This window comes from Hypanus sabinus, chromosome X2 (genome assembly GCF_030144855.1).
Source record: "Hypanus sabinus isolate sHypSab1 chromosome X2, sHypSab1.hap1, whole genome shotgun sequence".
Taxonomy (NCBI): Eukaryota; Metazoa; Chordata; class Chondrichthyes; order Myliobatiformes; family Dasyatidae; genus Hypanus; species Hypanus sabinus.
This window is the reverse complement of record NC_082739.1, coordinates 22,410,861-22,425,434: the sequence shown is the minus strand read 5'-3', so window position 1 is coordinate 22,425,434 and position 14,574 is coordinate 22,410,861.

Below are 14,574 nucleotides of genomic sequence, written 5' to 3'. Positions count from 1 at the left end.
AGATTGCACAAGCCCAGAGCCATCAAACACTTTTCATATGACAAGCCATTCCATCCTGAAATCGTTTTCATAGAACATAGAATAGTACAGCACAGTACAGGCCCTTTGGCCCACAATGTTGGGCTGACCCTTAAACCCTGCCTCCCATATAGTCCCCACATACCTGTCTAGTAGTCCCTTAAATTTCACTAGTGTATCTGCCTCCACCACAGACTCGGGCAGTGCATTCCATTCACCAACCACTCTGAGTAAAAAAAAATCTTCCTCTAATATCCCCCTTGAACTTCCCACTTTAACTTACCTTAAAGCCATGTCCTCCTGTACTGAGCAGTGGTGCCCTGTGGAAGAGGTGCTGGCTCTCCACTCTATCTATTCCTCCTAACATCTTGTATACCTCTATCATGTCTCCTCTCATCCTCCTTCTCTCCAAAGAGTAAAGCTCTAGCTCCCTTAATCTCTGATCATAATCCATACTCTCTAAACCAGGCAGCATCCTGGTAAATCTCCTCTGTCCCCTTTCCAATGCTTCCACATTCTTCTTATAGGAGGCGACCAGAACTAGACACAGTATTCCAAGTGTGGCCTAACCAGAGTTTTATGGAGCTGCATCATTACCTCGTGACTCTTAATGTCTATCCCTCAACTTATGAAAGCTAACACCCCATAAGCTTTCTTAACTACCCTATCTACCTGTGAGGCAACTTTCAAGGATCTGTGGACATGTACCCCCAGATCCCTCTGCTCCTCCACACTACCAAGTATCCTGCCATTTACTTTGTACTCTGTCTTGGAGTTTGTCCTTCCAAAGTGTACCACCTCACATTTCTTCGGGTTGAACTCCATCTGCCACTTCTCAGCCCACTTCTGCATCCTATCAATATCTCTCTGCAATCTTTGACAAACCTACACTATCCACAACACCACCAACCTTTGTCATCTGCAAACTTGCCAACCCACCCTTTAACCCCCACATCCAGGTAGTTAATAAAAATAATGAAAAGTAGAGATCCTTGTGGGACACCACTAGTCACAACCCTCCAATCTGAATGTCCTCCCTCCACCACGACCCTCTGCCTTCTGCAGACAAGCCAATTCTGAATCCACCTGGCCAAACTTCCCTGGATCCCATGCCTTCTGACTTTCTGAATAAGCCTACCGTGTGGAACCTTGTCAAATGCCTTACTAAAATCCATGTAGATCACATCCACTGCACTACCCTCATCTATATGCCTGGTCACCTCCTCAAAGAACTCTATCAGGCTTGTTAGGCACAATCTGCCCTTCACAAAGCCATGCTGACTATCCCTGATCAGACCATGATTCTCTAAATGCCCATAGATCCTATCTTTAACAATCTTTTCCAACAGCTTTCCCACCACAGATGTAAAGCTCACTGATCTGTAATTACCTGGACTATCCCTACTACCTTTTTTGAACAAGGGGACAACATTCGCCTCCCTCCAATCCTCCGGTACCATTCCCATGGACAATGAGGAAATAAAGATCCTAGCCAGAGGCTCAGCAATCTCTTCCCTCGCCTTGTGGAGCAGCCTGGGGAATATTCTGTCAGGTCCCGGGGACTTACCTGTCCTAATGTATTTTAACAACTCCAACACCTCCTCTCCCTTAATATCAACATGCTCCAGAACATCAACCTCACTCATATTGTCCTCACCGTCATCAAGTTCCCTCTCATTGGTGAATACTGAAGAGAAGTATTCATTGAGGATCTCGCTCACTTCCACGGCCTCTAGGCACATCTTCCCACTTTTATCTCTAATCGGTCCTACCTTCACTCCTGTCATCCTTTTGTTCTTCACATAATTGAAGAATGCCTTGGGGTTTTCCTTTACCCTACTCACAAAGACCTTCTCATGCCCCCTTCTTGCTCTCCTCAGCCCCTTCTTAAGCTCCTTTCTTGCTACCCTATATTCCTCAATAGACTCATCTGATCCTTGCTTCCTAAACCTCATGTATGCTGCCTTCTTCCACCTGACTAGATTTTCCACCTCACTTGTCACCCGTGGTTCCTTCACCCTACCATTCTTTATCTTCTTCACCCGGACAAAGTTATCCCTAACATCCTGCAAGATATCCCTAAACATTGACCACATGTCCATAGTACATTTCCCTTTAAAAACATCATCCCAATTCACACCTGCAAGTTCTAGCTTTATAGCCTCATAATTTGCCCTTCCCCAATTAAAAATGTTCCTGTCCTCTCTGATTCTAACCTTTTCCATGATGATGCTAAAGGCCAGGGAGCGGTGGTCACTGTCCCTCAAATACTCACCCTCTGAGATCTGTGACCTGACCTGGTTTATTACCTTATTCTAGATCTAGTATGGCATTCCCCCTAGTTGGCCTGTCAACATACTGTGACAGGAATCCGTCCTGGACACACTTAACAAACTCTGCCCCATCTAAACCATTGGAACTAATCAGGTGCCAATCAATATTAGGGAGGTTAAAGTCACCCATGAAAACAACCCTGTTATTTTTGCACCTTTCCAAAATCTGCCTCCCAATCGGCTCCTCAGTATCCCTGCTGCTACCAGGGACCTATAGAATACTCCCAATAGAGTAACTGCTCCATTCCTGTTCCTGACTTCTACCCATACTGACTCAAAAGAGGATCCTGTAGCATTACCCACCCTTTCTGTAGCTGTAATTACCCTGACCAGTAATGCCACCCCTCCTCCCCTTCCCCCCCCTCCCCATCCCTTTTAAAGCACTGAAATCCAGGAATATTGAGAATCCATTCCTGCCCTGGTGCGAGCCAAGTCTCCGTAATGGCCACTGCATCATAATTCCATGTATGTATCCAAGCTCTCAGTTCATCACCTTTGTTCCTGATGCTTCTTGCACTGAAGTACACGCACTTTAGCCCTTCTACTTTACTACCTTTACACCCTTTATTCTACATTTCTTTCCTCAAAGCCTCTTTATGTTAGATCTGGCTTTACTCCATGAACTATACTTGCAGTTCTCGCATGACCTTTATCCTTCTCCACCTCACTATCTGCTCTAACACTCTGGTTCCACTCCCCCTGCAAATCTAGTTTAAACCCCCTGGAGCAACACTAGCAAACCTTCCTGCAAGGATGTTAGTCCCCCTCCTGTTCAGGTGCAACCTATCTCATCAGAACAGGCCCCACCTTCCCTGGAACAAGGCCCAATTGTCCAGAACCATGAAGTCCTCCCTCCTGCACCAACTCCTTAGCCGCATATTTAGCTGCATTATCTTCCTATTTCTAGCCTCACTAGCACATGGCACAGGTAATGATCCTGAGATTGCAACCCTGGAGGTCCTGTCCTTCAACCTTGCACCTAACTCTCTAAATTTTCTTTGCAGGACCTCCTCCTTCTTCCTATCCACGTCATTGATCCCTACATGGACCATGACATCCAGCTGCTCACCTTCCCTCTTGAGAATACCGAGAACTCGATCTGAGATATCGCGGACCCTGACACCAGGGAGGCAACAGACCATTATTAGATTAGTAGATTAGCTAGTTTTGCATTATATATTTGTTTTATTTTTTTCTTTCTTTTTTCTGTTTTTTTTATATCATATATTAAGAAATATTTAGACTTACCATGTTCATACATATATCTTATGGCTTATGTCTTGGTAAACTCATTTATATTGTCACTATTATGTATGTTTTTTCATATGTAATGGAATTTGTATGTTGGTGATTTCTTTATCAATATATCATTTGTATTCTGTCCATATTACTAATAATAATAAAAAGATTTAGAAAGAAAGAAAGTAAAAATTTTCCTGTCCTCTCTGATTCTATCCCTTTCCATGATTATGTTAAAGGCCAGGGAGCGGTGGTCACTGTCCCCAGATGCCCACCCACTGAGAGATCTGTGACCTGACCCCGTTCATTACCTAATACTAGATCTAGTATGGGATTCCCCCTAGTCAGCCTGTCAGTATACTGTGACAGGAATCCGTCCCAGACGCACTTGACAAACTCTGCCCCGTCTAAACCATTGGAACTAATCAGGTGCCAATCAATATTAGGGAAGTTAAAGTCACCCATGATAACAACCCTGTTGTTTTTGCACCTTTCCAAAATCTGCCTCCCAATCTGCTCCTTAGTATCTCTGCTGCTACCAGGGGGCCTATAGAATACCCCCAGTAGAGTAACTGCTCCATTTCTGTTCCTGAATTCCACCCATACTGACTCAAAAGAGGATCCTGCTACATTACCCACCCTTTCTGTAGCTGTAACAGTAATTCCACCCCTCCTCCCCTTTCCTCCCCCTCTCTATCCCTTGTAAAGCACTGAAATCCAGGAATATTGAGAATCCATTCCTGCCCTGGTGCCAACCAAGTCTCTGTAATGGCCAGTGTATCATAACTGCATGTATGTATCTAAGCTCTCAGTTCATCACCTTTGTTCCTGATGCTTCTTGCACTGAAGTACACACACTTTAGCCCTTCTACCTTACTACCTTTACACCCTTTATTCTGCTTCTGTTTCCTCAAAGCCTCTTTATACGTTAGATCTGGCTTTACTCCATGCACTATACTTGCAGCTCTCACATGTCCTTTATCCTCCTCCACCTCATTATCTGCTCTAACACTGGTTCCCCTCCCCCTGCAAATCTAGTTTAACCCCTCCTCCAGAGCAGCACAAGCAACCCATCCTGTTGGAACAGGCCCCACCTTCCCTAGAACAAGGCCGAATTGTCCAGAACCATGAAGCCCTCCCTCCTGCACCAACTCCTCAGCCACGTATTTAGCTGCATTATCTTCCTATTTCTAGCCTCACTAGCACATGGCACAGGTAGTCATCCTGAGATTGCAACCCTGGAGGTCCTGTCCTTCAACTTTGCACCTAACTCTCTAAATTCTCTTTGCAGGACCTCCTCCTCCTTCTTATCCATGTTATTGGTCCTTACATGGACCACGACATCTGGCTGCTCACCCTCCCTCTTGAGAATACCAAGAACTCGATCTGAGATATTGCGGACCCTGGCACCAGGGAGACCATCTAGGATTCTTGATCTCTCCTACAGAACCTCTTATCGTCCCCCTAACTATCGAATCCCCTATCACTGCTGCTCTCCTCTTTTCTCTCCTTCCTTTCTGAGCTGAGGGTCCAGTCTCGGTGCCAGAGATGTGACCACTGCAGCTTGTCCCTGGTAGGTTGTCCCCACCTATAGTATCCAAAATGGTATACTTATTATTGATGGGAATGGCCACAGGGGTGCTCTGCTCATTCTGTCTATTGCCCTTCCCTCTCTTGACAGTTCAACAGTTACCTGTCTCCTGACTCTTAGGGGTGACTATCTCCCTGAAACTCCTGTCTATTTCTGCCTCTGCCTCACGAATGATCTGAAATTCATCTGGCTCCAGCTCCAGTTCCCTAACTCAGTTTGTCAGGAGCAGTAGCTGGATGCACCTTTTGCAGGTGTTGTCATCAGGGACAATTGTGCTCGCCCTGACTTCCCACATACTGCAAACGGAGCACTCGATTGCCCTAACTGCTGCCTCCATTACCTACTTCTAAGTTAATTAGATTAATTAAAGGAGCTTACCCGGCCTTACCTCACTTGGAGTGAAGCTCGTCTTTAGCCTCTGCTTGCCGAAGCCTCTTGAGCCAAAGCCTTCCTACTCTGTCTCCCACTACTCCATCGGCTGCTTCTATGATGCCCCCTCCGTAAATCTGCTCGCTTTTTAAACTCTCCCACTGTTCTCACAGGCCGACCTTCACGCGCTTGCGCAGTCATGCCCCAATCAAACTGCCGAAGTACTTATCCAAACTTCTTTTCAATGTTGCAATCAAACCCGCAGCCATCACTTCCTCTGGCAGCTCGTTCCACACACACTTCATCAGCTGAACCTGCTTTGAACCCTCTCAAGTTGCAAGCACATCCTTTCTAAGATAAGTGGCTCAAAACACGACCACCAGTGTTTTCTTGTCTCCCTATCTCTCAGAGGGTAGATACAGAGATACTGAGGTTATGTACCTGTTTCACAGCTCCAGGGACACAGGTACAAACTTGATTTCCAGTGCTGTCTGTGTGGAATTTGCATGTTCTCATGGTCACCCATATGGGTTTCCTCAAGGTATGCTGGTTTCCACCCACATCTCAATGCTTACAGTAAAATTGCCCCAGGAATTGATTACAACAGATGAGAAACAGAAATGATAATGGGAACATGAGGGAGAATAGGTCTCAGGGAAATAAGTGGAAGAAAGGTATTGACAGGAGAGCCAGCAGAGAATCAATAGCACAATTAGCCTCATCAATGTCAGAAGGAAAACTAGGGAAATATAGGATCTTCCCAATCAGGAGAGATTGAGTTAAAGTGGCCCACACTCTTGGAGCTTCTGAGGATCTCTGACGATCCAATGAAGCAGGCAAAACTCTCAGAGGGATTGACCAAGGAGATAGCAAGAGCTTGTTTCTTGAGGGGGGGGGGATCCTGGTACGAAGAGGACAAGAGTCAGACAATGAAGATAAGGGCATTACTTGTCTGACAACGTTGTTGTGAACCTTTAGAAGCCTGTACCTTGCAGGGGTGTGGAAGCTCACTTGTTTATGTTTTTGGGGACTGATCTTTAGAAAATGGTAGGTGAAGGACCACCATGGATGGTCTAGACCTGCTCCAGATCTGGTCTAGATCTGCTTCTGTTTCTTCTAGGATTGTGCACTCTAAGTAATTACTTCCACCAAATATCTCCCATCATTTCCCAGTCTGATCATGGATAATTGGCTGGATCTTGGCCTTACTCCTGCCAATGGACCTCATGTAAGCACTGCCAGTGGTTCAATTAATAAAGGTCACATGAGACCTCAATTGTCTTCTTCTGAAAGGCAGAAAGTCCATCAAAGTTGGAACTGCAGTAGTTAGTTTAACCTATCAAGATCAAGTTCATTGTCATTCAACTGTACACTTGTTTACAGCTAAATGATATATTGTTCCTCTGGGACCAAGGTGCAAAACACGGTCCATATATCACATACAGCACATAAAATAATATTGACAGATAATAAAAAATTCTGTAAATGTATAAGTTTACATAAAGTGCATATATGACATATAATTAAAAATGCAACAGTATACTGCTACTGGCTCTGTCATAAATAATGTGTACTGGGTAGTAGTAGAGTGTTCTGAAGTCCTCATAGCCCAAGGGAAGAAGCTGTTACTCAGCCTTACAGTCCTTGTTCTTACACTACAACAGAAGAAAATGCACCTCTGGAGTCTGGCTCCAAACCAGTGTGAGACAGTCTGTGTCCAGTAACACTCCCTTTCAGATGTGGCTGCTTTCAATACACAGGCTTGTGTGAAGTTGCATACAGCTAGTGACCAGAAAGGAACTTACCCTGGTAACGTCTGTAAGTTCAAGTTGATGTTAATTATCATTCAACTGTACACGTGTATACAGCCAAACGAAGCAATGTTCCTCTGGGAGCAATGTGCAAAACATACAGTACATAAAATTATATTAACACAATAATATAACAGATAATAAAAATCATTCTGTAGGGGAGGTGGAGCGAAGATGGCGCCAGAGGTGGCTTCTTTGAGCTCATCTATGAAACAACTTAATTTCTCTTTTTTAATGCCTTGCTTTTTTTTCAAGGTGGGTGGAGTTCTGTCAGAGCCCATGATCTGCAGCTACACTCAAACTACGGTTCTTTACAGCCATGGTTCCCTCTTTCGAAGCTTGCTGACCAGCTGCTTTCAATATCCCCAGGGTGCAGCCCGGAAGACGTGTGTCTTCGGGGTGAGGCCTTGAGGCCCTGTGGACAAACTGATTTCACGCCAGTGTCAGCGACTGAGGTGTTACGGGAGAATGCAACTGTGGATGAGGCTGTTGGAGGCCTCTGTTCTAGGGTGACCTCTCGCGCTTTCTCTCTTTCTCACAATAGATTGTGATGGACTGCAAATCACAATCTTTCCTTGGGGACTTTGCTATTGCTTGCTTACTGGGGAAGAAGCCTTACAGTCCTTGTTCTTACACTGTTGGTACATTCTCCCTGACAGTAGGAGGTCAAAGGGATTGTGGGATGGATGGGAGGGTCCTCGACAATGCTGACATCACCTTTCAATGGGATTGTGGTTGACCAACGTTTCCTCAAGTTCACTTCCCTAACCTGTCCCCATAACCCTTGATTCCTGCTGTACTTTCTTGCCAGTCTTCTATGTGATCCATAATACCACTAATCTTTGTATTGTCTGCAAGCTTACTTCCCTACCCATCTACACCTTCATCCAGGATTTTTTATTTATTACGAACAGTAGAGGTCTCAGTACAGACCCCCGTGGAATTCCACTAGTCACGGACCTCCAGCTAGAATAAGTCCCATCAATCACTAGACTTTGCCTTCTATGGGCAGCCAGTTCTCAATGCAAACGGACAATTTGCCACGGATCCCAAGCATCTTAATCTTCTGGACGAGCCTCCCCTGTCAGACGCCTTTTAAAATCCATCCGCAGATTACCTACTTCATTACCTACTCCAAAAACAGTCGAGACATGGTAAGACATGACTGCCCTGCACAAGGCCATACAAACTGCCCCTAATTAAGCCATGGTTTTCCAATTGCTTATAAATGTTATCCTTTATGCTCTTCTCCTGTAGCTTCCATGTCACGGGCTGGAGACTCAATGATCTATAGTTTCCAGTATTAGCATTATTTTCTTCCTTGACTAATAGAACAACATTAGCTAACTGACAGTCCTCCAGGACCTCACCAGTGGCTGGAGAGGTCCCAGTGATTTTGGTCAAGGTCCCAGCAATCTCATCACTTGCCTCTCTCAATAACTTGGTATGTCCCATTGGGTCCTGGAAACTTACCCAGCTTTATGTTCTTCAAGAGACCCCACACTACCTCCTTCTTTATCTTAAAATGCCTTAGCAAATTAGTAGGCTGCACACTGATCTCCCTATCCCTTATGTCCTTTTCCATATAAGAGGTCTTACTTGGAAATGACCTCCAGTCCTTCAGATTACTTGAAACATCATTGAGTCCACTTCAAAATGCAGAAAGCAAAGCAACTCCATGTCACTAAATGGAGAATGTAAAACAGTTCCATAAAATGGTAGCCTCCAGCTCCAAGCACATGGCAGGAACAAAGATAATTGACCTGTCTGCTTCCACTGGCCTTGACCCATTTGAGTTCAATGCTGTATATTTTAATTCCACCATGGCCAACACTAAGATCCTGAGAGCTATCGATACCATCTGGAGTTTATCCATCTTGCACTTTGCTCCTGGCAGGTGCTAAATTCAGTAGAAGTTTCCAGAGCAATCCAGCCAAGGTGTCAGTGGCGGAGCTGGCAGAAGGCGATGACACGTCACAACGATAGTGAAGACGGAAGAAAGCTGCGGCAGTGAAAGGTTACCAGTTATCTTGCATTGCTGACTCTGACCTGGTCTGTCAAGGGCTGCCCATGCATCATTAAACAAAGTCACACACAGGCATTCCTCATTAAGGGAACGCACCCTAACATCGCGGTTACGTGGATCCAAATCATCCTCTATAGGCGGCTGAGGATCCAGTAATAGACAGCCTCTTTGGAGAATATCATACTTGACTCAAGTGGTTGCACTACTAATACTGTCCACTAATACAGGAACTTTGTTGCTGGGTTACAAGCTACAGGCAGTGGAGAGGAAGAGAAGACTGGCTGACTTGCAGAAGGAGTAAGAGGAGCCCTTTCTGGTTGGCTGCTGGTGGTTAATGATGATCCGCAAGGGACCGCTACTTTTCAGGTTATATGTTTGCTCCGTGGCAAGATGACAATGGAGCAGTACGATTGAATGTTTTTGCTGAGTCACGTTAGCCATGGGGCACGCTGGGCAATGGACGGGGGGGGGGGGGGAGCCTAAAACATGCATACTGTACTCAAAAGCCCGCGTGAAAAGAGGGAGCCCTCCCTGCATCGGAGGCCCAATCGATTCACTGTTTGACCAATCAATTGGCCGCATGAGCATCGACCACGTCCTCACTATTGATCTGATACGGCTCACAGTTTGTGACCTGGATGGCAGAATTAATAGCCAAGTTTGTGGATGATAAAAAGCTGAGTGGAGGGGCAGGTATTGTGAGGAAACAGGGTGTCTGCAGAAGGATTTGAACAAGTTAAGAAAACGAGCAAAGAAATGGCAGATGAATATAGTTCAATGAAGTGTATGGTGACACGCTTTTGGAGAAGGAATAAAGATGTAGACTCTTTACTAAATGGGGAGTGAATTCAGAAATCACAATTTCTTGTGCAGGATTCCCAAAAGGTTAACTTGCAAATTGAGCTGGTGGTAAGGAAGGCAAGTGTAATTCACTTGCAGAGGATGAGAATATGAAAGCAAGGATGTAATGCTGAGGCTTTATAAGGCATCTATCAGACAGTATTTGGAGTACTGTGAGCAGTGTCGGGTCCCATATCTAAGAGGGGATGGACTGGCATTGGAGAGGGGCCCAGAGGAGGTTGACGAGAATGAACCTGGGACTGAAATGGTTAATGTATGAGCAGCATTTGATGACTCTGAGCCTGTACTTGCTGGTGATTAGAAGAACGCAGGGGGATCTCATTGAAATCTGCTGATTGTTGAAAGGCCAAGATCGAATGGATGTGCAAGAATTCCAATAATTGGAGAGCCTAGGACCTGAAAGCACAGCCTCAACATAGAAGGATGCCCCATTAGAACAGAGATGAGGAGGAATCTTTTAGTCAGAGGGTGATGAATCAGTGGAGGTTGATAGACTCTTGATTAATAAGGGCGTCAAAAACCATGGGGCGAAGGCAGGGAATGGGGTTGAGAAGGAAAATAATGATCAAATAGCAGAACAGACTTGATGAGCCGAATGGCCTAATTCTACTCCTACGTATGTCTTAATGTGAGTACAGGAGCTGGGTCTTGGATGATTTGAGCTGAAGGAGACATAGGGAAAACCAAGACTAGGATGTGGTTCAAGGTTACACTGATCCACAGTTCCGGGTCAGCAAACATTCAGCTCAGTGGGCAGATATTGGTATTGGTATTGGATTTACTAAGAAACAGCGAAAAGCTTGTCTTGCATACTGCTTATGCACATCAAATCATTACACAGTGTATGGAGCTAAAATAAGGTAAAAAACCGAAGAGGAAGGACATGCTGGATGCGCTCTGGTTGACCACCGTGGTTGGTCCCGGGTGGCGGTCGAGGAGGTCGGAGGAGATTAAATGGTGGAAAGAAGACTCTGTAAATTGAGCTCCAATGGTTGTGCATGAATTGGTTGAACTCTGATAAATTTGGTGCCTTTTTCTTTCTTTTTAAAAGTGACCAGTGAGTGAGTGGGCCAGTGAGTGAGTGGAGATTTGAGGCTTTGACACGAGAGGCTTCGACGAGAAGAGGTGGAGGACGAGTTTGTTCCCAGTTAGTCTTTACAATGCCTCCTGAGACGGTGATGTGCCTCTCCTGTGAGATGTGGCAGTCTTGGTGGAATTCCCCTCTCCCGCAGAGTCACATCTGCCAGAAGTGCATGTGGCTGGGTGATCTGGAAGATCATGTGAGGAATCTGGAGCAGCAGCTGGATGACCTTCGACTCATAAAGGAGAATGAGGCAATCATAGATGAGAGCTACAGGGAGGTAGTCACACCTAGGCTGCCGGAAGCAGGTCGTTGGGTGACAGTCCGAGGGGGGAAAGCAAAGGAGAGTAGACAGGTAGTGCAGCGCACCCCTGTAGCCATTCCCCTGAATAATAAGTTTACCGTCCTGGATGCTGTTGGTGAGGACGACCGACCAGGTGTGAGCCACGGTGGCAGGGCCTCTGGCACTGAGTCTGACCCTGTGGTGCAGAAAGATGGGACGGAGAAGAGGAGAGCTGTCGTCATTGGAGACACTATAGTCAGGGGAGCAGACAGGAGATTTTGTGGACGTGAGAAGGACACCCACAGGGTTTGTTGCCTCCCGGGTGCCAGGGTCCGGGATGTCTCTGACCGGGTGCATGACTTCCTGGTATGAGAGGGAAAACAAACAGAAGTCGTGATACATGTTGGGACCAACAACATAGACAGGAAGAGGGATGAGGTCCTGAAGTGTGAGTTTTGGGAACTAGGCAGAAGGTTGAAGAACAGGACCTCGAGGGTGGTGTTCTCAGGATTGTTGTCAGTGCTATGTGATGGTAAGAACTGGAGGAGATGGCAGTTGAATGCGTGGCTGAGGAGTTGGTTCAGGTGGCAGGGTTTTAGATTTTTGGACCATTGAGATCTCTTCTGGGCAAGGTGGGACCTGTACAGATTGGATGGGTTGCACCTGAACTTGAGGGGGAGCAATATCCTTGCTGGTAGGTTTGCTAGCATGGTTCGGGAGGGTTTAAACTAATTTGCAAGGGGGATGGGACCCGGAGTGATAGAGCGCTGAAAGAAGTGCATGGAGTAAAGCCAGATCTAACATATAGAGAGGCTTTGAGGAAAGAGAAGCAGGATAAAGGGTGTAAAGGTAGTAAGGTAGAAGGGCTAAAGTACGTGTACTTCAATGCAAGAAGCATCAGGAACAAAGGTGATGAACTGAGAGCTTGGATACGTACATGGAATTATGATGTAGTGGCCATTATGGAGACTTGGCTGGCACCAGGGCAGGAATGGATTCTCAATATTCCTGGATTTCAGTGCTTTAAAAGGGATGGGGGGGGGGAAGGGGAGGAGGGGTGGAATTACTGTTACAGCTACAGAAAGGGTGGGTAATGTAGCAGGATCCTCTTTTGAGTCAGTATGGGTGGAATTCAGGAACAGGAAGGGAGCAGTTACTCTACTGGGGGTATTCTATAGGCCCCCTGGTAGCAGCAGAGATACCGAGGAGCAGATTGGGAGGCAGATTTTGGAAAGGTGCAAAAATAACAGGGTTGTTATCATGGGTGACTTTAACTTCCCTAATATTGATTGGCACTTGATTAGTTCCAATGGTTTAGATGGGGCAGAGTTTGTTAAGTGTGTCCAGGATGGATTCCTGTCACAGTATGTTGGCAGGCCAACTAGGGGAAATCCCATACTAGATCTAGTATCAGGTAATGAACCGGGTCAGGTCACAGATCTCTCAGTGAGTGAGCATCTGGGGGACAGTGATCACCACTCCCTGGTCATTAGCATTATTATGGAAAAGGATAGAATCAGAGAGGACAGGAAAATGGTACTGGAGGATTGGAAGGAGGCGAATATTGTCCCCTTTGTCAAAAAAAGTAGTAGGGATAGTCCAGGTAATTATAGACCAGTGAGCCTTATGTCTGTGGTGGGAAAGCTGTTGGAAAAGATTCTTAGAGATAGGACCTATGGGCATTTAGAGACTCATGGTCTGATCAGGGACAGTCAGCATGGCTTTGTGAAGGGCAGATCGTGCCTAACAAGCCTGATAGATTTCTTTGAGGAGGTGACCAGGCATATAGATGAGGGTAGTGCAGTGGATGTGATCTACATGGATTTTAGTGAGGCACTTGATAAGGTTCCACATGGGAGGCTTATTCAGAAAATCAGAAGGCATGGGATCCAGGGAAGTTTGGCCAGGTGGATTCAGAATTTGCTTGCCTGCAGAAGGCAGAGGGTCATGGTGGAGGGAGTACATTCAGATTGGAGGGTTGTAACTAGTGGTGTCCCACAAGGATCTGTTCTGGGACCTCTACTTTTTGTGATTTTTATTAACAATCTGGATGTGGGGGTAGAAGGGTGGTTTGGCAAGTTTGCAGATGACACAAAGGTTGGTGGTGTTGTGGATAGTGTAGAGGTTTGTCAAAGATTGCAGAGAGATATTGATAGGTTGTAGAAGTGGGCTGAGAAGTGGCAGATGGAGTTCAACCCAGAGAAGTGTGAGGTGGTACACTTTGGAAGGACAAACTCCAAGGCAGAGTACAAAGTAAATGGCAGGATACTTGGTAGTGTGAAGGAGCAGAGGGATCTGGGGGTACATGTCCACAGATCCCTGAAATTTGCCTCAGAAGTAGATAGGGTAGTTCAGATAGCTTATGGGGTGTTAGCTTTCATAAGTCGAGGGATAGAGTTTAAGAGTCGCAATGTAATGATGCAGCTGTACAAAACTCTATTTAGGCCACACTTAGAGTACTGTGTCCAGTTCTGGTCGCCTTACTATAGGAAGGATGTGGAAGCATTGGAAAGGGTACAGAGGAGATTTACCAGGATGCTGCCTGGTTTAGAGAGTATGGATTATGATCAGAGATTAAAGGTGCTAGGGCTTTACTCTTTGGAGAGAAGGAGGATATGATAGAGGTGCACAAGATATTAAGAGGAATAAACAGAGTGGACAGCCAGTGCTTCTTCCCCAGGGCACCACTGTTCAATACAAGAGGACATAGCTTTAAGGTAAGGGGAGGGAAGTTCAAGGGGGATATTAGAGGAAGGTTTTTCACTCAGTGGTTGGTGCGTGGAATTCACTGCCTGAATCAGTGGTGGAGGCAGATACACTAGTGAAATTTAAGAGACTACTAGACAGGTATATGGAGGAATTTAAGGTGGGGGTTTATATGGGAGGCAGGGTTTGAAGGTCGGCACAATGTTGTGGGCCAAAGAGCCTGTAATGTGCTGTACTGTTCTACTTTCATATTGTA